General features: G+C 46.4%; 1 pseudogene; it reads left to right on the top strand.

Annotated features, from left to right (window-relative positions):
• Window positions 1-19,767: 19,767 nt before the first annotated feature.
• Window positions 19,768-22,037, top strand: LOC135572719 (macrophage mannose receptor 1-like; annotated as a pseudogene).
• The last annotated feature ends 1,750 nt before the right edge of the window (window positions 22,038-23,787 follow it).

Raw genomic sequence — 23,787 nt, forward strand, 5'->3', positions numbered from 1 at the left:
ATTTCCTGGTTGGATTGTGTCTCAGGTTTTTGCCTGCCATATGAGTTCTGTTATACTCACAGACATCATTCAAATAGTTTTAGAAACTTCAGAGTGTTTTCTATCCAAATCTACTAATTATATGCATATTCTAGCTTTCATGGCAGAGTAGCAGGCAGTTTAAGTTGGGCACGCTTTTCTTCCAAAATTCCCACTGCTGCACCCTACCCTAGAGAAGTTACATGCTGCATAAATATTTTAGTACCTTTTCCCAGATCTGTGCCTCGAGATAATCCTGTCGCAGGGCTCTACGGATTATTCCTTCGACCCCATGACCTGTTTTTACTCTGACATGCATTGTCAACTGCTGTACCTTATATAGACAGGTGTGTGCCTTTCCAAATCATGTCCAATCAATTGAGTTTACCACAGTTGAACTCCAATCAAGAACTGTAGTAGAAACATCAAGGATGGTCAATTGAAACAGGATTGACCTGAGCTCAGTTTCGAGTCATATAGCAAAGGGTCTGAATAGAAATAAATAATTTGTAAATAAGGTATTCTTTAAATGTTTTGGTTTTATACATTTGTAGACATTTCTAAAAACCTGTTTTTCCTTTGACACTGAGGGTTTTGTGTGTCGATTGATGAGGATTAAAAAAAACAATTTTAGAATGAGGATGTAACATAACAAAATGTGGAAAAAGTGAAGATGTCTTAATTATTTTCCCAAATGCACTGAACATAAATTAATTAGGCCCTAATCTATGGATTTCACATGACCGGGAATACAGACATGCCACTGTTAGTCACAGATAACTGTTAGTCACAGACAACTGTTAGTCACAGACAACTGTTAGTCACAGATAACTGTTAGTCACAGATAACTGTTAGTCACAGATAACTGTTAGTCACAGATAACTGTTAGTCACAGATACATGTTAGTCACAGATAACTGTTAGTCACAGATAACTGTTAGTCACAGATTGTCCTTAGGACCTAGTCACAGTATTTTTATGCACTCATTATGCCTGTCCATACCATAACCCTACCTGCACCATTGGGCACTCTGTTCACAGTGTTGCAAACCACTAGTCCACACCACACACTACATAGTGTCTGAGGTTGTGAGGCCGGTTGGACGTACTGCTAAAATCTCTAAAACGATGTTGGAGGCAGCTTATGGTAGATAAATTAACATTAAATTCTCTGGTAACAGCTCTGGTGGACATTCCTGAAATGAGAATGTCAATTACACGCTCCTTCAAAACTTGAGCAGAGGGCAGAGCACCCAATGACAGAGGAGAGGGAGGGCAGAGCACCCAATGACAGAGGAGAGGGAGGGCAGAGCACCCAATGACAGAGGAGAGGGAGAGCAGAGCACCCAATGACAGAGGAGAGGGAGGGCAGAGCACCCAATGAAAGAGGAGAGGGAGAGCAGAGCACCCAATGACAGAGGAGAGGGAGTTCACAGCACCCAATGACAGAGGAGAGGGAGAGCAGAGCACCCAATGAAAGAGGAGAGGGAGTTCACAGCACCCAATGACAGAGGAGAGGGAGTTCACAGCACCCAATGACAGAGGAGAGGGAGAGCAGAGCACCCAATGACAGAGGAGAGGGAGTTCACAGCACCTAATAACAGAGGAGAGGGAGGGCAGAGCACCCAATGACAGAGGAGAGCGAGTTCACAGCACCCAATGACAGAGGAGGGGAGTTCACAGCACCTAATAACAGAGGAGAGGAGGGCAGAGCACCCAATGAAAGAGGAGAGTGAGGGCAGAGCACCCAATGAAAGAGGAGAGGGAGTGCAGAGCACCCAATGCTGGAGGTATTTATCTAGACACTGAGTGTACAAGACATCAGGACCACCTGCTCTCTCCATGACAGTTAACAGTCATTTACCAGTCAGCAGATATCAATCCAATTGATCATGAGGGATTAGATGGAACGATCTATTTAGAGTAGAAACCCACGACCAGCCTACTTGACACAACTTGTGGGAAGTATTGGTGTTGACTTGGGCCATCGTCCTTCTGGAACTCTCTTGATACCTTGTATCACTCTCAATTCAGGCCTCACTGACCTGAACAATTCTTGAAATTACTCAACCCTTTCATTTTCAGAACAATGAGGCAATTTCCTTCTCTGGCTCTGTCCAACCCCTTTTCCTGTGGGATAAATGTCACATCCCAGTTTTGTTTGTTTAGAGATGAATAACAAATTCTAGCAAATGAGGAGCAGTGTCATGTTTAAAAAGGGACAAACGTGATGACAGACACACAGTAGGAGAGACAGAGAGAAAGGGGAGAGAGTTGGATAGCGAGAGAGAGATAGAGAGACAGACAGAGAGAGACAGAGCGAGAGTAAGAGAGTTTTCTTCAAACAACAGGTGAGGCCATTTGTGATTGTAGATATTTCATATTTCATACATATTTCATTGTAGAGAAATGTGTATAATATTTATTAGATACTTTTTTAATTCCTAGTTTTGAAGGTTCCAATGTAGAATAATCCACCATGTGTTCTTACTCTCTGGAAATGTTATGTTGAGGTTTTTCATCCCTACCCACTTCCAATACTTCAGAAACCTAACCTAACAATCACTGATTGTTCCTGTCTCTGAACAGGTGATAACCCTCTATGTGGGGAGCATTATCTCCACCTGTCCTGTCAGGTCATATCAGTAAAGAAGGAGAAAGACAGTTTGTGTTGGTAAAGTGTTGCAACCTTGAAGTGCATTGAATCATATATCCTTTGAATTTCACAGTGATGGAAACGTTGTTGTATCTCACCCTGCTAATCTCAGGTCAGTTTACTGTGTGTGTGTCCCAGCAAACATGCCCACATTGGGCCGATGTGTTCTTGCTAATCGGCTCCATATCACATCCAAGACATTTGCCCAGTGTTGCCCAGCGTGGCCCAGTGTTGCCCAGTGTTGGCAGCTCATATCTGGTGAGGACAGCCTTCACAGTTCCTGAAATAATTATATCAAATCAAAGTTCATTTGTCACGTGCGCCAAATACAACATGTTTAGACCTTACAGTGAAATGCTTACAGGCTCTAACCAATAGTGCAAAAAAGGTATTAGGTGAAACATAGGTAAGTAAAGAAATAAAAACAACAGTGAAAAGACAGTAACAGAAAATAACAGTAGAGAGGTTATATACTATATACAGTAGAGAGGTGAGGCTATATACAGTAGAGGCTATATACAGTAGAGAGGCTATATACAGTAGCGAGGCTATATACAGTAGAGAGGTTATATACAGTAGAGAGGCTATATACAGTAGAGGCTAGGCTATATACAGTAGAGATATACAGTAGTGAGGTTATATACAGTAGAGAGGCTATATACAGTAGAGGCTATATACAGTAGAGAGGCTATATACAGTAGAGAGGCTATATACAGTAGAGAGGCTATATACAGTAGAGAGGCTATATACAGTAGAGAGGCTATATACAGTAGAGAGGCTATATACAGTAGAGAGGCTATATACAGTAGTGAGGCTATATACAGTAGAGGCTATATACAGTAGAGAGGCTATATACAGTAGAGAGGCTATATACAGTAGAGAGGTTATATACAGTAGAGAGGAGGCTATATACAGTAGTAGGCTAAGGTTATATACAGTAGAGAGGTTATATACAGTAGAGAGGCTTATATACAGTAGAGAGGCTATATACAGTAGAGAGGTTATATACAGTAGAGAGGCTATATACAGTAGAGAGGCTATATACAGTAGAGAGGCTATATACAGTAGAGGCTATATACAGTAGAGGCTATATACAGTAGTGAGGCTATATACTGTAACAAGGCTATATACAGTAGATAGGCTATATACAGTAGAGAGGTTATATACAGTAGAGAGGTTATATACAGTAGAGAGGCTATATACAGTAGTGAGGCTATATACAGTAGAGGCTATATACAGTAGTGAGGCTATATACAGTAGTGAGGCTATATACAGTAGAGGCTATATACAGTAGTGAGGCTATATACTGTAGCAAGGCTATATACAGTAGAGAGGGTATATACAGTAGAGAGGTTATATACAGTAGAGGCTATATACAGTAGAGAGGCTATATACAGTAGTGAGGCTATATACAGTAGTGAGGCTATATACAGTAGAGGCTATATACAGTAGAGAGGCTATATACAGTAGAGAGGCTATATACTGTAGAGAGGCTATATACAGTAGAGAGGCTATATACAGTAGAGAGGCTATATACTGTAGAGAGGCTATATACAGTAGAGAGGCTATATACAGTAGAGAGGCTATATACAGTAGCGCGGTTAAATACAGTAGAGAGGCTATATACATTAGAGAGGTTATATACAGTAGAGAGGCTATATACAGTAGAGAGGCTATATACAGTAGAGAGGCTATATACAGTAGAGAGGCTATATACAGAAGAGAGGCTATATACAGTAGCGAGGCTATATGCAGTAGAGGTTATATACAGTAGAGAAGCAATATACTGTAGAGAGGCTATATACAGTAGAGAGGCTATATACAGTAGAGAGGCTATATACAGTAGCGCGGTTATATACAGTAGTGAGGCTATATACAGTAGAGAGGCTATATACAGTAGAGAGGCTATATACAGTAGAGAGGCTATATACAGTAGCGAGGCTATATACAGTAGAGAGGCTATATACAGTAGAGAGGCTATATACAGTAGCGAGGCTATAACAGTAGCGAGGCTATATTCAGTAGCGAGGCTACATACAGGCAGGTCAGTCGGGCTGATTTAGGTAGTATGTACATGTAGATATTGTTATAGAGACCATGCAAATATGATGAACAGAGAGTAGCCGTAGTGTAAAAGAGGGGTGGGTGGGTGGTGGGTGGAGGGACACAATGCAGATAGCCCTGTTAGCGAATATGCGGGGGCACTGGTTGGCCGGGCCAATTGAGGTAGTATGTACATGAATGTATAGTTAAAGTGACTATGCATATATGATAAAACAGAGAATATAGCAGCAGTGTAAAAGGGGGGTTGGGGGTTGGGGGGGTTGGGGGGCACAATGCAAATAGTCCGGGTAGCCTTTTCATTACTTGTTCAGGAGTCTTATGGCTTGGGGGTAGAAACTATTGAGAAGCCTTTTTGTCCTAGACTTGGCACTCTGGTACCTTTTGCAATGTGATAGTAGAGTGAACAGTTTATGACTGGGGTGGCTGGGGTCTTTGAAAACTTTTAGGGCCTTCCTCGGACACCGCCTGGTGTAGAGGTCCTGGATGGCAGGCAGCTTAGCCCCAGTGATGCTCTGGGCCATACGCACTACCTTCTGTAGTGCCTTGCAGTCGGAGGCCGAGCAGTTGCCATACCAGGCAGTGATGCAACTAGTTAGAATGCTCTCGATGTTGCAGCTGTAGAACCTTTTGAGGATCTGAGTGTTGCTGAGTGGATACTATTGTGTTGCTGTAGTCAATGAATAGCATTCTCACATAAATGTTCCTTTTGTTCAGGTGGGTAAGGGCAGTGTGGAGTGCAATAGAGATTGCATCATCTGTGGATCTGTTTGGGCTGTATGCAAATTGGAGTGGGTCTAGGGTTTCTGGGATAATGGTGTTGATGTGAGCCATTTCCAGCCTTTCAAAGCAATTCATGTCTACAGACGTGCTACAGGTCTGTAGTCATTTAGGCAGGTTGCCTTCATGTTTGTGGGCACAGGGACTATGGTGGTCTGCTTGAAACATGTTGGTATTATAGACTCAATCAGGGACATGTTGAAAATGTCAGTGAAGACACCTGCCAGTTGGTCAGCACATGCCCGGAGCACACATCCTGGTAATCCGTCTAGCAGCGCAGCCTTGTGAATGTTGACCTGTTAAAAGGTCTTTCCTACATCGGCTACGGAGAGCGTGATCACGCAGTCGTCCGGAACAGCTGATGATCTCATGCATGCCTCATTGTTCCTTGCCTCAGAGCGAGCATAGAAGTGATTTAGCTCATCTGGTAGGCTTTAGTCACTGGGCAGCTAGTGGCTGTGCTTCCCTTTGTAGTCTGTAAAAATTTGCAAACCCTGTCACATAAGACGAGCGTCGGAGCCAGTCTAGTACCATTTAATCTTAGACCTGTATTGATGCTTTGCCTGTTTGATGGTTTGTCGCAGGGCATAGCAGGATTTCTTATAAGCTTCCGGGTTAAAGTCCCGCATCTTGAAAGCTGCAGCTCTACCCTTTAGCTCAGTGCAAATGTTGCCTGTAATCCATGGCTTCTGGTTGGGGTATGTACGTACAGTCACTGTGGGAACGACGTCCTCGATGCCCTTATTGATAAAGCCAGTGACTGATGTGGTGTACTCCTCAATGCCATTGGAAGAATCCAAGGGAACATTTTCCAGTCTGTGATAGCAAAACAGTCCTTTAGTTTAGCATCTGCTTCATCTGACCACCTTTTTATAGACCGAGTCACTGGTACATCCTGCTTTAAAATGTGCTTGTAAGCAGGAATCAGGAGTATAGAGTTGTGGTTGGATTTACCAAATGGAGGGCGAGGGAGAGCTTTGTACACGTCTCTGTGTGTGGAGTACAGGTGATCCAGAATTGTTGCACATTTAACATGTTGATAGAAATGAGGTAGAACTGGTTTTAGTTTCCCTGCATTAACGTCTCCGGCCAATAGGAGCGCTGCCTCTGGGTGAGTGGTTTCCTGTTGGCTTTTTTCCTTATACAGCTGACTGAGTGTGGTCTTAATACCAGCATCCTTCTGTGGTGGTAAATAAACAGCCACTAAAAGTGTAGCTGAAAACTCTCGAGGCAAGTGGTGTGGTCTGCAATTCATCACAATATACTCTACTTCAGGCAAGCAAAATCTAGACACTTCCTTAGATTTCGTGCACCAGCTGTTCTTTACAAATATAAACAGACCGCCCCCCTCGTCTTCCCGGAGTGTGCTGTTCTATCTTGCCGGTACAGCGTATATCCTTCTAGCTGAATATCCATATTTCCATTCAGCCACGATTCTCTGAAACATAGGACATTACAGTTTCTGATGTCCCGTTGGTAGGATATTCGTGATCGTACCTCGTCTAATTTATTGTCCAATGGTTGCACGTTGGCGGGCAATATTGACGGTAACATTAGCTTTACCACTTGCCTTCTGCGGATCCGTACGAGGCATACAGCTGTGTCCTCTGTACCTGCGTCTCTTCCTCTTGCAAATAACTTGGATGTTGGCCTTGTCGGGTGTTCGGAGAATGTCCTGTGTGTTCTGCTTGTTGAAGAAAACATCTTTGTCTAATCCGAGGTGAGTGATCGCTGTCCTGAAATCCAGAAGGTATTTGTTTGCTGTAAGATACTGTTGCAGAAACATTATGTACGAAATAAGTTACAAATAACGTGAAAAAAGGTCCTGAGTGTATTGGCCACCTCATGGTAATTTATCAGTTGTTTCTCTTATGTACAGGTATTAATTTAATTGCTAAAGTAATGAATAAACTGTGACATTTATGAGCCCTAATTTCTGTGAGGTGTTTTCACATATGATCCTGTTTAAAGATCTCAGTCCTGTTTAAAGTAACTGATCTCAGTCCTGTTTAAAGTAACTGATCTCAGTCCTGTTTAAAGTAACTGATCTCAGTCCTGTTTAAAGTGAACTGATCTCAGTCCTGTTTAAAGTAACTGATCTCAGTCCTGTTTAAAGTAACTGATCTCAATCCTGTTTAAAGTGAACTGATCTCAGTCCTGTTTAAAGTAACTGATCTCAGTCCTGTTTAAAGTTAACTGATCTCAGTCCTGTTTAAAGTAACTGATCTCAGTCCTGTTTAAAGTGAACTGATCTCAGTCCTGTTTAAAGTAACTGATCTCAGTCCTGTTTAAAGTAACTGATCTCAGTCCTGTTTAAAGTAACTGATCTCAGTCCTGTTTAAAGTAACTGATCTCAGTCCTGTTTAAAGTAACTGATCTCAGTCCTGTTTAAAGTAACTGATCTCAGTCCTGTTTAAAGTGAACTGATCTCAGTCCTGTTTAAAGTGAACTGGGGTAAAAAGAGCAACATAACTCTGTTCTCTTTGTATTCACTCTGCCCCTGGCTCTGAAGGACGACTCAACTCTTTGCAAGTTCTCTTCACCTATTTTGTGGACAGAGTCCACTTTGCTTCACACTTCTATGTTTAGAACAGAATCAAGATCTTTTTCCAACATTCACTCGATGCACCCTGGGTTTTTATAAAGTGCAGGACAAGACATTCAATCAGAATGTGTTACTGGACATCCCGATAAACATTTTACCTTAATGATAAAGACAGCTAGACATAATGTGTAATCAACTCCTCTCTTCAGGACTCTGATACACTGGTATCAGTTAGAACCATGTCCTGCTGACCAGAGCTTTAGTTACATTTTACCTTGATGATAAAGACATCTAGACATAATGTGTAATCAACTCCTCTCTTCAGGACTCTGATACACTGGTATCAGTTAGAACCATGACCTGCTGACCAGAGCTTTAGTTACATTTTACCTTGATGATAAAGACATCTAGACATAATGTGTAATCAACTCCTCTCTTCAGGACTCTGATACACTGGTACCAGTTAGAACCATGTCCTGCTGACCAGAGCTTTAGTTACATTTTGCATAACTTCCTCAAATCAGACAGAGGGGAACTTTCCACATCAACCAGACCCAGGATATTTCCTGGAACACACAATGATGTGACATCAGTAACAAACCTGGTCTCAGATCTGTTTGTGGCCTCTTGCCAACTCTCATGTGTGTTGTGGCTCAGTTTGTAGAGCATGGTGCTTTCAATGCCAGGATTGTTGGTTTGTTTCCCCCAAGGCCGCCAACATGGAAAATGTATGCTTGACTACTTTTGGATGAAAGGTTATATTATATTTTATATTATGGTCTGCAGTTTATTCGGAAAGTATTCAGTCCATTTGACTTTTTCCACATTTTTTTTTAACGTTACAGCCTTATTCTAAAGTTGATTGAATACGTTTTACCCCCCCCCTCATCAATCTACACACAATACCCCACAATGACATTACACTACCCCATAATGACATCACAATACCCCACAATGACATTACACTACCCCATAATGACATCACAATACCCCACAATGACATTACACTACCCCATAATGACATCACAATACCCCACAATGACATTACACTACCCCATAATGACATCACAATACCCCACAATGACAAACTAAAAACAGGTTATAGACATTTTTGTACATGCATTACAAATAAAAATGGAAATATTATATTTACATAAGTATTCAGAAAATGAGGAATTGTGTTGTGTGACATAACTGCACATTTTAAGTTGCATTTTATTGTCCCCAGCACAAGGTGGACCTGTGTAATGATCATGATGTTTAGTCAGCTTCTTGATATGCCACACCTGTCAGGTGGATGGTTTATCTTGGCAAAGGAGAAATGCTCATTAACAGGTTTGTAAATAAATCAAACATTTTTAGAAATATGCTTTTTTTGCGTATGAAGAATTTATAGGATATTTTATTTCAACTCATGAAACATGGGACCAAACACTTTACGTGTTCATATATTTGTTCATATATTTGTCCATATATTTGTTCATATATTTGTTCATATATTTGTTCATATATTTGTCCATATATTTGTTCATATATTTGTTCATATATTTGTTCATATATTTGTCCATATATTTGTTCATATATTTGTCCATATATTTGTTCATATATTTGTTCATATTTTTGTTCATATATTTGTTCATATTTTTGTTCATATATTTGTTCATATAGTTGTTCATATAGTTGTTCATATATTTGTCCATATATTTGTTCATATTTTTGTTCATATATTTGTTCATATAGTTGTTCATATATTTGTTCATATATTTGTTCATATATTTGTTCATATATTTGTTCATATAGTTGTTCATATATTTGTTCATATATTTGTTCATATATTTGTTCATATAGTTGTTCATATATTTGTTCATATATTTGTTCATATATTTGTTCATATTTTTGTTCATATAGTTGTTCATATATTTGTTCATATATTTGTTCATATATTTGTTCATATTTTTGTTCATATAGTTGTTCATATATTTGTTCATATAGTTGTTCATATATTTGTTCATATATTTTTTCATATTTTTGTTCATAGTTATTATCAAGCTAGAAATGACAATGACCATAGGAGTTGCCAGACAGCACAACAGATCTGGGACCTGCAGGCTACATACTGGAACTACCACACAATGGTGGTTGTATTCATTGGACAACCCTTTGAATAACTCTTTCTGGATCCACATTTTATCGCAGCTAGAACCCTTTTGGGTTCTTTGTAGAACCCTCTGTGTAAAGGGTTTTACATTCCAGAGCAATGACAGAGGCGAGAGGGCTGAAAACCCAAGGAGATGGAGTGCAGAGCACCCAATGACAGGAGAGGGAGGTCAGAGTACCCAACTACAGAGGAGAGGGAGGTCAGAGCATCCAATGACAGAGGAGAGGGAGGTCAGAGAACCCAACTACAGAGGAGAGGGAGGTCAGAGAACCCAACTACAGAGGAGAGGGAGGTCAGAGAACCCAACTACAGGGGAGAGGGAGGTCAGAGCACCCAATGACAGAGGAGAGGGAGGTCAGAGCACCCAATGACAGAGGAGAGGGAGGTCAGAGAACCCAACTACAGAGGAGAGGGAGGTCAGAGCACCCAATGACAGAGGAGAGGGAGGTCAGAGCACCCAATGACAGAGGAGAGGGAGGTCAGAGTACCCAATGACAGAGGAGAGGGAGTTCACAGCACCCAATGACAGAGGAGAGGGAGGTCAGAGCACCCAATGACAGAGGAGAGGGAGGTCAGAGTACCCAATTACAGGGGAGAGGGAGGGCAGAGTACCCAATGACAGAGGAGAGGGAGGTCAGAGCACCCAACTACAGAGGAGAGGGAGGACAGAGAACCCAACTACAGGGTAGAGGGAGGTCAGAGCACCCAATGACAGAGGAGAGGGAGGTCAGAGCACCCAATGACAGAGGAGAGGGAGGTCAGAGCACCCAATGAAAGAGGAGAGGGAGGGCAGAGCACCCAATGACAGAGGAGAGGGAGGGCAGAGCACCCAATGACAGAGGAGAGGGAGGGCAGAGCACCCAATGACAGAGGAGAGGGAGGGCAGAGCACCCAATGACAGAGGAGAGGGAGGGCAGAGCACCCAATGAAAGAGGAGAGGGGGGGCAGAGCACCCAATGACAGAGGAGAGGGAGGGCAGAGCACCCAATGACAGGAGAGGGAGGTCAGAGTACCCAACTACAGAGGAGAGGGAGGTCAGAGTACCCAACTACAGAGGAGAGGGAGGTCAGAGTACCCAACTACAGAGGAGAGGGAGGTCAGAGCACCCAATGACAGAGGAGAGGGAGGGCAGAGCACCCAATGACAGGAGAGGGAGGTCAGAGTACCCAACTACAGAGGAGAGGGAGGGCAGAGTACCCAATGACAGGAGAGGGAGGTCAGAGTACCCAACTACAGAGGAGAGGGAGGGCAGAGTACCCAATGACAGAGGAGAGGGAGGGCAGAGAACCCAACTACAGAGGAGAGGGAGGTCAGAGAACCCAACTACAGAGGAGAGGGAGGTCAGAGAACCCAACTACAGAGGAGAGGGAGGTCAGAGAACCCAACTACAGAGGAGAGGGAGGTCAGAGAACCCAACTACAGGGGAGAGGGAGGTCAGAGCACCCAATGACAGAGGAGAGGGAGGTCAGAGCACCCAACTACAGAGGAGAGGGAGGTCAGAGAACCCAACTACAGAGGAGAGGGAGGTCAGAGCACCCAATGACAGAGGAGAGGGAGGTCAGAGCACCCAATGACAGAGGAGAGGGAGGTCAGAGTACCCAATGACAGAGGAGAGGGAGGTCAGAGCACCCAATGACAGAGGAGAGGGAGGTCAGAGCACCAAATGACAGAAGAGAGGGAGGTCAGAGTACCCAATGACAGAGGAGAGGGAGGTCAGAGCATCCAATGACAGAGGAGAGGGAGGTCAGAGAACCCAACTACCGAGGAGAGGGAGGTCAGAGAACCCAACTACAGGGGAGAGGGAGGTCAGAGGACCCAATGACAGAGGAGAGGGAGGTCAGAAGACTCAATGTCAGAGGAGAGGGAGGTCAGAGAACCCAACTACAGAGGAGAGGGAGGTCAGAGAACCCAATGACAGAGGAGAGGGAGGTCAGAGCACCCAACTACAGAGGAGAGGGAGGGCAGAGTACCCAATGACAGAGGAGAGGGAGGTCAGAGCACCCAACTACAGAGGAGAGGGAGGTCAGAGAACCCAACTACAGGGTAGAGGGAGGTCAGAGCACCCAATGACAGAGGAGAGGGAGGTCAGAGCACCCAATGACAGAGGAGAGGGAGGTCAGAGCACCCAATGACAGAGGAGAGGGAGGTCAGAGCACCCAATGACAGGAGAGGGAGGTCAGAGTACCCAACTACAGAGGAGAGGGAGGGCAGAGTACCCAATGACAGGAGAGGGAGGTCAGAGTACCCAACTACAGAGGAGAGGGAGGGCAGAGTACCCAATGACAGGAGAGGGAGGTCAGAGTACCCAACTACAGAGGAGAGGGAGGGCAGAGTACCCAATGACAGGAGAGGGAGGTCAGAGTACCCAACTACAGAGGAGAGGGAGGGCAGAGTACCCAATGACAGGAGAGGGAGGTCAGAGTACCCAACTACAGAGGAGAGGGAGGTCAGAGTACCCAATGACAGGAGAGGGAGGTCAGAGAACCCAACTACAGAGGAGAGGGAGGGCAGAGTACCCAATGACAGAGGAGAGGGAGGTCAGAGCATCCAATGACAGAGGAGAGGGAGGTCAGAGAACCCAACTACAGAGGAGAGGGAGGTCAGAGAACCCAACTACAGGGGAGAGGGAGGTCAGAGCACCCAATGACAGAGGAGAGGGAGTTCACAGCACCCAATGACAGAGGAGAGGGAGGTCAGAGCACCCAATGACAGAGGAGAGGGAGGTCAGAGTACCCAACTACAGGGGAGAGGGAGGGCAGAGTACCCAATGACAGAGGAGAGGGAGGTCAGAGCACCCAACTACAGAGGAGAGGGAGGACAGAGAACCCAACTACAGGGTAGAGGGAGGTCAGAGCACCCAATGACAGAGGAGAGGGAGGTCAGAGCACCCAATGACAGAGGAGAGGGAGGTCAGAGCACCCAATGAAAGAGGAGAGGGAGGGCAGAGCACCCAATGACAGAGGAGAGGGAGGGCAGAGCACCCAATGACAGAGGAGAGGGAGGGCAGAGCACCCAATGACAGAGGAGAGGGAGGGCAGAGCACCCAATGAAAGAGGAGAGGGGGGGCAGAGCACCCAATGACAGAGGAGAGGGAGGGCAGAGCACCCAATGACAGGAGAGGGAGGTCAGAGTACCCAACTACAGAGGAGAGGGAGGTCAGAGTACCCAACTACAGAGGAGAGGGAGGTCAGAGTACCCAACTACAGAGGAGAGGGAGGTCAGAGCACCCAATGACAGAGGAGAGGGAGGGCAGAGCACCCAATGACAGGAGAGGGAGGTCAGAGTACCCAACTACAGAGGAGAGGGAGGGCAGAGTACCCAATGACAGGAGAGGGAGGTCAGAGTACCCAACTACAGAGGAGAGGGAGGGCAGAGTACCCAATGACAGAGGAGAGGGAGGGCAGAGAACCCAACTACAGAGGAGAGGGAGGTCAGAGAACCCAACTACAGAGGAGAGGGAGGTCAGAGAACCCAACTACAGAGGAGAGGGGGGTCAGAGAACCCAACTACAGAGGAGAGGGAGGTCAGAGAACCCAACTACAGGGGAGAGGGAGGTCAGAGCACCCAATGACAGAGGAGAGGGAGGTCAGAGCACCCAACTACAGAGGAGAGGGAGGTCAGAGAACCCAACTACAGAGGAGAGGGAGGTCAGAGCACCCAACTACAGGGGAGAGGGAGGGCAGAGTACCCAATGACAGAGGAGAGGGAGGTCAGAGCACCCAACTACAGAGGAGAGGGAGGACAGAGAACCCAACTACAGGGTAGAGGGAGGTCAGAGCACCCAATGACAGAGGAGAGGGAGGTCAGAGCACCCAATGACAGAGGAGAGGGAGGTCAGAGCACCCAATGAAAGAGGAGAGGGAGGGCAGAGCACCCAATGACAGAGGAGAGGGAGGTCAGAGCACCCAATGACAGAGGAGAGGGAGGGCAGAGCACCCAATGACAGAGGAGAGGGAGGGCAGAGCACCCAATGAAAGAGGAGAGGGGGGGCAGAGCACCCAATGACAGAGGAGAGGGAGGGCAGAGCACCCAATGACAGGAGAGGGAGGTCAGAGTACCCAACTACAGAGGAGAGGGAGGTCAGAGTACCCAACTACAGAGGAGAGGGAGGTCAGAGTACCCAACTACAGAGGAGAGGGAGGTCAGAGCACCCAATGACAGAGGAGAGGGAGGGCAGAGCACCCAATGACAAGAGAGGGAGGTCAGAGTACCCAACTACAGAGGAGAGGGAGGGCAGAGTACCCAATGACAGGAGAGGGAGGTCAGAGTACCCAACTACAGAGGAGAGGGAGGGCAGAGTACCCAATGACAGAGGAGAGGGAGGGCAGAGAACCCAACTACAGAGGAGAGGGAGGTCAGAGAACCCAACTACAGAGGAGAGGGAGGTCAGAGAACCCAACTACAGAGGAGAGGGGGGTCAGAGAACCCAACTACAGAGGAGAGGGATGTCAGAGAACCCAACTACAGGGGAGAGGGAGGTCAGAGCACCCAATGACAGAGGAGAGGGAGGTCAGAGCACCCAACTACAGAGGAGAGGGAGGTCAGAGAACCCAACTACAGAGGAGAGGGAGGTCAGAGCACCCAATGACAGAGGAGAGGGAGGTCAGAGCACCCAATGACAGAGGAGAGGGAGGTCAGAGTACCCAATGACAGAGGAGAGGGAGGTCAGAGCACCCAATGACAGAGGAGAGGGAGGTCAGAGCACCCAATGACAGAGGAGAGGGAGGTCAGAGCACCAAATGACAGAGGAGAGGGAGGTCAGAGTACCCAATGACAGAGGAGAGGGAGGTCAGAGCATCCAATGACAGAGGAGAGGGAGGTCAGAGAACCCAACTACCGAGGAGAGGGAGGACAGAGAACCCAATGAAAGAGGAGAGGGAGGGCAGAGCACCCAATGACAGAGGAGAGGGAGAGGGAGGGCAGAGTACCCAATGACAGAGGAGAGGGAGGTCAGAGCACCCAACTGACAGAGGAGAGGGAGGAGGTCAGAGCACCCAATGACAGGGTAGAGGGAGGTCAGAGCACCCAATGACAGAGGAGAGGGAGGTCAGAGCACCCAATGACAGAGGAGAGGGAGGTCAGAGCACCCAATGAAAGAGGAGAGGGAGGGCAGAGCACCCAATGACAGAGGAGAGGGAGGGCAGAGCACCCAATGACAGAGGAGAGGGAGGGCAGAGCACCCAATGACAGAGGAGAGGGAGGGCAGAGCACCCAATGAAAGAGGGAGGGGGGGCAGAGCACCCAATGACAGAGGAGAGGGAGGGCAGAGCACCCAATGACAGGAGAGGGAGGTCAGAGTACCCAACTACAGAGGAGAGGGAGGTCAGAGTACCCAACTACAGAGGAGAGGGAGGTCAGAGTACCCAACTACAGAGGAGAGGGAGGTCAGAGTACCCAACTACAGAGGAGAGGGAGGTCAGAGCACCCAATGACAGAGGAGAGGGAGGGCAGAGCACCCAATGACAGGAGAGGGAGGTCAGAGTACCCAACTACAGAGGAGAGGGAGGGCAGAGTACCCAATGACAGGAGAGGGAGGTCAGAGTACCCAACTACAGAGGAGAGGGAGGGCAGAGAACCCAACTACAGAGGAGAGGGAGGTCAGAGAACCCAACTACAGAGGAGAGGGAGGTCAGAGAACCCAACTACAGAGGAGAGGGAGGTCAGAGAACCCAACTACAGAGGAGAGGGAGGTCAGAGAACCCAACTACAGGGGAGAGGGAGGTCAGAGCACCCAATGACAGAGGAGAGGGAGGTCAGAGCACCCAACTACAGAGGAGAGGGAGGTCAGAGAACCCAACTACAGAGGAGAGGGAGGTCAGAGCACCCAATGACAGAGGAGAGGGAGGTCAGAGCACCCAATGACAGAGGAGAGGGAGGTCAGAGTACCCAATGACAGAGGAGAGGGAGGTCAGAGCACCCAATGACAGAGGAGAGGGAGGTCAGAGCACCAAATGACAGAGGAGAGGGAGGTCAGAGTACCCAATGACAGAGGAGAGGGAGGTCAGAGCATCCAATGACAGAGGAGAGGGAGGTCAGAGAACCCAACTACCGAGGAGAGGGAGGTCAGAGAACCCAACTACAGGGGAGAGGGAGGTCAGAGCACCCAATGACAGAGGAGAGGGAGGTCAGAGCACCCAATAACAGAGGAGAGGGAGGTCAGAGCACCCAATGACAGAGGAGAGGGAGGTCAGAGCACCCAACTACAGAGGAGAGGGAGGGCAGAGTACCCAATGACAGAGGAGAGGGAGGTCAGAGCACCCAACTACAGAGGAGAGGGAGGTCAGAGAACCCAACTACAGGGTAGAGGGAGGTCAGAGCACCCAATGACAGAGGAGAGGGAGGTCAGAGTACCCAACTACAGAGGAGAGGGAGGGCAGAGCACCCAATGACAGAGGAGAGGGAGGTCAGAGCACCCAATGACAGAGGAGAGGGAGGTCAGAGAACCCAACTACAGAGGAGAGGGAGGGCAGAGTACCCAATGACAGAGGAGAGGGAGGTCAGAGCACCCAATGACAGAGGAGAGGGAGGTCAGAGAACCCAACTACAGAGGAGAGGGAGGTCAGAGAACCCAACTACAGGGGAGAGGGAGGTCAGAGCACCCAATGACAGAGGAGAGGGAGGTCAGAGCACCCAATGACAGAGGAGAGGGAGGTCAGAGCACCCAATGACAGAGGAGAGGGAGGTCAGAGCACCCAATGACAGAGGAGAGGGAGGTCAGAGTACCTAATGACAGAGGAGAGGGAGGTCAGAGCACCCAATGACAGAGGAGAGGGAGGTCAGAGCACCAAATGACAGAGGAGAGGGAGGTCAGAGCACCCAATGACAGAGGAGAGGGAGGTCAGAGTACCCAACTACAGAGGAGAGGGAGGGCAGAGCACCCAATGACAGAGGAGAGGGAGGGCAGAGCACCCAATGACAGAGGAGAGGGAGGGCAGAGCACCCAATGACAGAGGAGAGGGAGGTCAGAGCACCCAATGACAGAGGAGAGGGAGGTCAGAGCACCCAATGACAGAAGAGAGTGAGGGCAGAGCACCCAATGACAGAGGAGAGGGAGGGCAGAGTACCCAATGACAGGAGAGGGAGGTCAGAGTACCCAACTACAGAGGAGAGGGAGGGCAGAGTACCCAATGACAGAGGAGAGGGAGGTCAGAGCATCCAATGACAGAGGAGAGGGAGGTCAGAGAACCCAACTACAGGGGAGAGGGAGGTCAGAGCACCCAATGACAGAGGAGAGGGAGGTCAGAGAACCCAACTACAGAGGAGAGGGAGGTCAGAGAACCCAACTACAGAGGAGAGGGAGGGCAGAGTACCCAATGACAGAGGAGAGGGAGGTCAGAGCACCCAACTACAGAGGAGAGGGAGGTCAGAGAACCCAACTACAGGGTAGAGGGAGGTCAGAGCACCCAATGACAGAGGAGAGGGAGGTCAGAGCACCCAATGACAGAGGAGAGGGAGGTCAGAGCACCCAATGACAGAGGAGAGGGAGGTCAGAGCACCCAATGACAGAGGAGAGGGAGGGCAGAGCACCCAATGACAGGAGAGGGAGGTCAGAGTACCCAATGACAGAGGAGAGGGAGGGCAGAGCACCCAATGACAGAGGAGAGGGAGTTCACAGCACCCAATGACAGAGGAGAGGGAGGTCAGAGCACCCAATGACAGGAGAGGGAGGTCAGAGTACCCAACTACAGAGGAGAGGGAGGGCAGAGTACCCAATGACAGGAGAGGGAGGTCAGAGCACCCAATGACAGAGGAGAGGGAGGTCAGAGCACCTAATGACAGAGGAGAGGGAGGTCAGAGAACCCAACTACAGAGGAGAGGGAGGTCAGAGAACCCAACTACAGAGGAGAGGGAGGTCAGAGAACCCAACTACAGAGGAGAGGGAGGTCAGAGAACCCAACTACAGGGGAGAGGGAGGTCAGAGCACCCAATGACAGAGGAGAGGGAGGTCAGGTCAGAGGAGAGGGAGGTCACCCAAATACAGAGGAGAGGAGAGGGAGGTCAGAGCACCCAATGACAGAGGAGAGGGAGGTCAGAGCACCCAATGACAGAAGAGAGTGAGGGCAGAGCACCCAACTACAGAGGAGAGGGAGGTCAGAGCACCCAACTACAGAGGAGAGGGAGGTCAGAGAACCCAACTACAGAGGAGAGGGAGGTCAGAGCATCCAATGACAGTGGAGAGGGAGGTCAGAGAACCCAATGACAGAGGAGAGGGAGGTCAGAGCACCCAATGACAGAGGAGAGGGAGGGCAGAGCACCCAATGACAGAGGAGAGGGAGGGCAGAGCACCCAATGACAGAGGAGAGGGAGGGCAGAGCACCCAATGACAGAGGAGAGGGAGGGCAGAGCACCCAATGACAGAGGAGAGGGAGGGCAGAGCACCCAATGACAGAGGAGAGGGAGGGCAGAGCACCCAATGACAGAGGAGAGGGAGGGCAGAGCACCCAATGACAGGGAGAGGGAGGGCAGAGGAGATGTAGTGCAGAGCACCCAATGACAGAGGAGGGGGAGGGCAGAGGAGATGGAGTGCAGAGCACCCAATGACAGAGGAGGGGGAGGGCAGAGGAGATGTAGTGCAGAGCACCCAATGACAGAGGAGAGGGAGGGCAGAAACATTATGTACAAAGTAATAAAAAAAGGTCCTGAGTATATTGACCACCTCATGGTAATTTATCAGTTGTTTCTCTTATTAATGTAATTGATAAGTAATGAATCAATTGTAATATTTATGAGCCATAATTTCTGTAAAGTGTTTTCACATATGGTCCCGTTAAAAATAACGGATCTCAGTCCTGTTTAAAGTGAACTGTGGTAAAAAAAGAGCAACATAACTCTGTTCTCGTTGTATTCACTCTGCCCCTGGCTCTGAAGGACGACTCAACTCTTTGTTAGTTCTCTTCACCTATTTTGTGGATAGAGTCCACTTTGCTTCACACTTCTATGTTTAGAAAGGAATCAAGATCTTTTTCCAACATTCACTCAATGCACCCTGGGATTTTACAAAGTGCAGGACAAGCCATTCAATCAGAATGTGTTATCAGACAGCTAGATAAACATCCTTACATTCTGGAAGATAATAGATATAGACATAATTATAATCAGAAGATAATATTAACATGCACTGTACATTGCATTGCTAACAGAAATAATAGCAATAGAATAACTGCAGAATAAATAATGATTTATTTGAAAATTGTACACCCAAGGTAGTCTACCGCCCCTCAACGATCCCTCACCAACCCAACAAATGCACATTGAACACCCACGCAGGACAAGTGTGGTCATGTATGCTGTGTGTTTATGGATGCACCATGCTCTACAAACTGTGTTAATGGATGCAGCATGCTCTACAAACTGTGTTTATGGATGCAGCATGCTCTACAAACTGTGTTAATGGATGCACCATGCTCTACAAACTGTGTTAATGGATGTGTGTGTGTGTGTGTGTGTGTACTGCATGTGAACAAATCCATAGATAATATGGTCGGGGTTGAGAAGGCGATGGAGAAAATGTACCTCATGAATCATTTTTCTGTTCACAGGATTCTACACACCTTCCTCATGTCTTCATCAGTATCACCTCATTACCAACAATATGAACTGGACTGATGCCCAGAGTTACTGCAGAGCACATTACACTGATCTGGCCACAGTAGATGACATGGAGGACCTGAACAGGCTGATGACCAGTGTCAGTAGTTATAATTCCTGGTTATGGATCGGACTGAAGAAGGGAGACTCCATGAAGTGGAACTGGTCTCTGGCAGACAGATGTTTCTACAGCGAGGGGGAGACTGAGTTCAGAAACTGGGACACTGGGACACCCCAAAATGGCAACTGTGTTTTTATGAGTACATCTGGGCTGTGGAACAACGCCTCCTGTGATGACCAGCATCACTTCATCTGTTATGATGGTGAGTGTTTACATACTAATGATGAAGCCTGTTCTAAGTGCTGGGGCTGCCATTGAGATGAAACATAGACTCATGAGAGCTTTAAGTTGTTAATCAGTTATTGATCTGTTATCAAATCAATCAGAACATTTACTATAGATGATCATTAGATGATGTTTTACTGGATATTTGTATTGATTATTACATTTGACTTTTGCAGGAAAACAAGACACCAACCTAACATACGTCTTAATTCAGGAGAACAAGACCTGGATAGATGCTCAGAGTTACTGCAGACAGTATCACACAGACCTGGTCAGTGTGAGGAACCAGACTGAGAACACAGAGATAGAGAAGAAGATATCACTTTCCTGTGTGGATCGGTCTGTTTCTAGACTCCTGGAGATGGTCAGACCAGAGTGACTCCTCATTCAGAAACTGGAGGACAGGATGGCCTTCAACAGATCAGAGATACAACTGCACTCTGGTGCATTCTAATCCTTCTGATTATACTAAATGGATAAATGAACCCTGTGGCGTCAACTATCCTTTCATCTGCTATGGTAAGTTACCATATTACCCACCTGATCTACCTGATATAATGATGACAAGAGAATTCTAATTCCCCCATGATTCACTACTGTCATTGTGGGATTGAATTATCTTGTAGGTCCAGCTGTGGAGACCCCTGAGAAGCCCCAACTGAAGAGACATGTGGTGAGAATAAAGATGACCCCAAAGGATCAAAATCTGAACCTCAGTGATCCTGCTGTTCAGGATTCCATCTTACAACAGGTGAGTTTCATCCTGATCATGAAGAACCAACTCAGCAATGATACCAACTGTACAGACCTCTTCTCTGGTCTGGGTCCTAGTCTGTTGTGGATGACCTCCTCTCTGGTCTGGGTCCTAGTCTGTTGTGGATGACCTCCTCTCTGGTCTGGGTCCTAGTCTGTTGTGGATGACCTACTCTCTGGTCTGGGTCCTAGTCTGTTGTTGGATGACCTCCTCTCTGGTCTGGGTCCTAGTCTGTTGTAGATGACCTCCTCTCTGGTCTGGGTCCTAGTCTGTTGTAGATTACCTCCTCTCTGGTCTAGTCTGTGTGGATGACCTCCTCTCTGGTCTGGGTCCTAGTCTGTTGTGTGGTCTGACCTCCTCTCTGGTCTGGGTCCTAGTCTGTTGTGGATGACCTCCTCTCTGGTCCTGTCTGTTGTAGATTACCTCCTCTCTGGTGTGGGTCCTAGTCTGTTGTAGATGACTGTCTGGTCTGTGGATCTGGGTCCTAGTCTGTTGTAGATTACCTCCTCTCTGGTCTGGGTCCTAGTCTGTTGTGATGACCTCCTCTCTGGTCTGGGATCTAGTCTGTTGTGATTGACCTCCTCTGGTCTGGTCTGGGATCCACCTCTCTGTCTGTCTAGTCTGTTGGATGGTCTGGGTCCTAGTCTCTTGTAGATGACCTCTCTGGTCTGGGTCTGTTGTGGATGACTCCACTATGTCTGTTTGTGGAATGACCTCCTATCCTGGCTGTGACCCTGCTCTCAAAGGGTGTCTCAGAGACAGTTGGATATCCAAAAACACATGACTAATTCACACATGTAATATTAAATCAAATCTTATTTTTCTGAAACACATGGACAAAGATGTTATTTCCTCACAAGTCAAATATTGGAGTGGAACGTCTCAGTATAGCAGGAAGGATTGGTAGTTGAGATGCTTCAGAATGACTAATAAAAGTGAAATATCTGTGTGTGTCTTTGTGTTTCTCCAGATAAGGAACAAGCTGAAGGAGCAGGGGTTACCTGCAGACACCAAAGTGACATGGAAAAAGCAGCCTGATGGGAAGGTCTTCCACAAGGAGGAAGAGGGGTCTCCCAAGAAAGAAGAGCAGGAGAAGAAGATGAAGAGGATGATGACAAAGAGAGAACTCTAATTATCTTAAATGTTCTCCTAACTTTTCTCTTTTTTTAAATTTAGATTAATTATCTGTACTGGGATGTATTTTCTATTTATCATGAGATGTTTTTATTGATAATTTTCTTGACTTGGTTGTTTTATTACAGGGTTTGTTCTCAAGACAGACGATTTCACACATCATGTCTGTAAATGAGTTATTTGTAGTTATGTTGATATTCAGGGCTGAGAAAAGTATTTGTCTCCTTTCTAATTTTCTCAACTTTTACAGATTTAAGATGAAGAATGTTATCAGATCTTCAAAGAAAACAGAATATTAGATGAAGGGAACCTGAGCGAACAAATAACACAACAATTACATACTTATGTCATTTATTTCATAACACAGTTATGTAACACCCAATGTTCATGTGTTAAAAAGTAAACTCAGGGACATTTGTGGGTTTTCAATCATGAACTGCTCATTTCAAGTCCTGCCACAACATCTCAGTTGGGATGATTAGGTCTGGACATTGACGAGGTCATTCCAAAACTTCAAATGTGTTGCTTTTAAACATTTTCATGTTGACTTGATTGTGTGTTTTGGATCATTGTCTTGCTGATACTTGATACTGAGCAGATCTCATGGTTCCTTCTACTAACGTTTTGGACTGGATGGGTCCCATTGTGTTTTTTGAAAACCAAACACTTCATTCCACAGTAAAACACTTCATATCAATCGTCAAGCATGGTGGTGGTAGTGTGATGGTTTGAGGATGCTTTGCTGAGTTACAGCAGTTCTGCGTGGAAGAGTGGGACAAAATTCCTCCACAGCAATGTGAGAGACTGATCAACAACTACAGGAAGTGTTTGGTTGTAGTCATTAGAGCTAAAGGTGGAACAACCAATTATTGAGTGTAAAGGAACAATTACTTTTTCACACAGGGGAATTGGGTGTTGCATAACTTTGTTAATTAAATAGACAAAATAAGTATAAATATGTTTTGTTATTTTGCAAACTCAGGTTCACTTTATCTAATTTTAGGTTTTGGTTGAAGATCTAATAACATTCGAATAACATTTTTGCAAAAATAGAGAATATCAGAAAGGGGACAAATACTTTTTCACAGCACTGTGAGTATCAATGTGTTTTTCTAATTGGAATGTAACTTTCTTTAATTGAAATGTATTTAGACCACAGTTTACATACTGCATAGCCAATGTAGTCTCAGCATGTTTTTATTGGTTAATGAAGATGTATTTTCTGATGATCAAGTAAATACCTGTTGCAGATTGACAGTATCGGTCTAGAATTGTGATTCTTCAAGTTTCAACATAATATTATTTTAATGTTTATTTGACATATTTTACCTTGATGATAAAGACATCTAGACATAATGTTTAATCAACTCCTCTCTTCAGGACTCTGATACACTGGTACCAGTTAGAACCATGTCCTGCTGACCAGAGCTTTAGTTACATTTTGCATAACTTCCTCAAACCAGACAGAGGCGAACTTTCCACATCAAGCCAGACCCAGGACACTTCCTGGAACACACAATGATGTGACATCCTTAATGAACCTGGTCCCAGATCTGTTTGTGGCCTCTTACCAACTCTGATGGTGGGTTGTGGTGCTGTGTGGTTTCAGTTGGTAGATTATGGTGCTTTCAACGCCAGGATTGTTTTTTTGATTCCCACAAACTGCCACCCATATGCAAAATGTATGCATGTCCTCTGTGTCACTTTTAGATAAAAGACATACAATGGCATATGTTATATTTTATATT

Source organism: Oncorhynchus nerka, linkage group LG8 (genome assembly GCF_034236695.1).
Source record: "Oncorhynchus nerka isolate Pitt River linkage group LG8, Oner_Uvic_2.0, whole genome shotgun sequence".
In the NCBI taxonomy this organism is placed as follows: Eukaryota; Metazoa; Chordata; class Actinopteri; order Salmoniformes; family Salmonidae; genus Oncorhynchus; species Oncorhynchus nerka.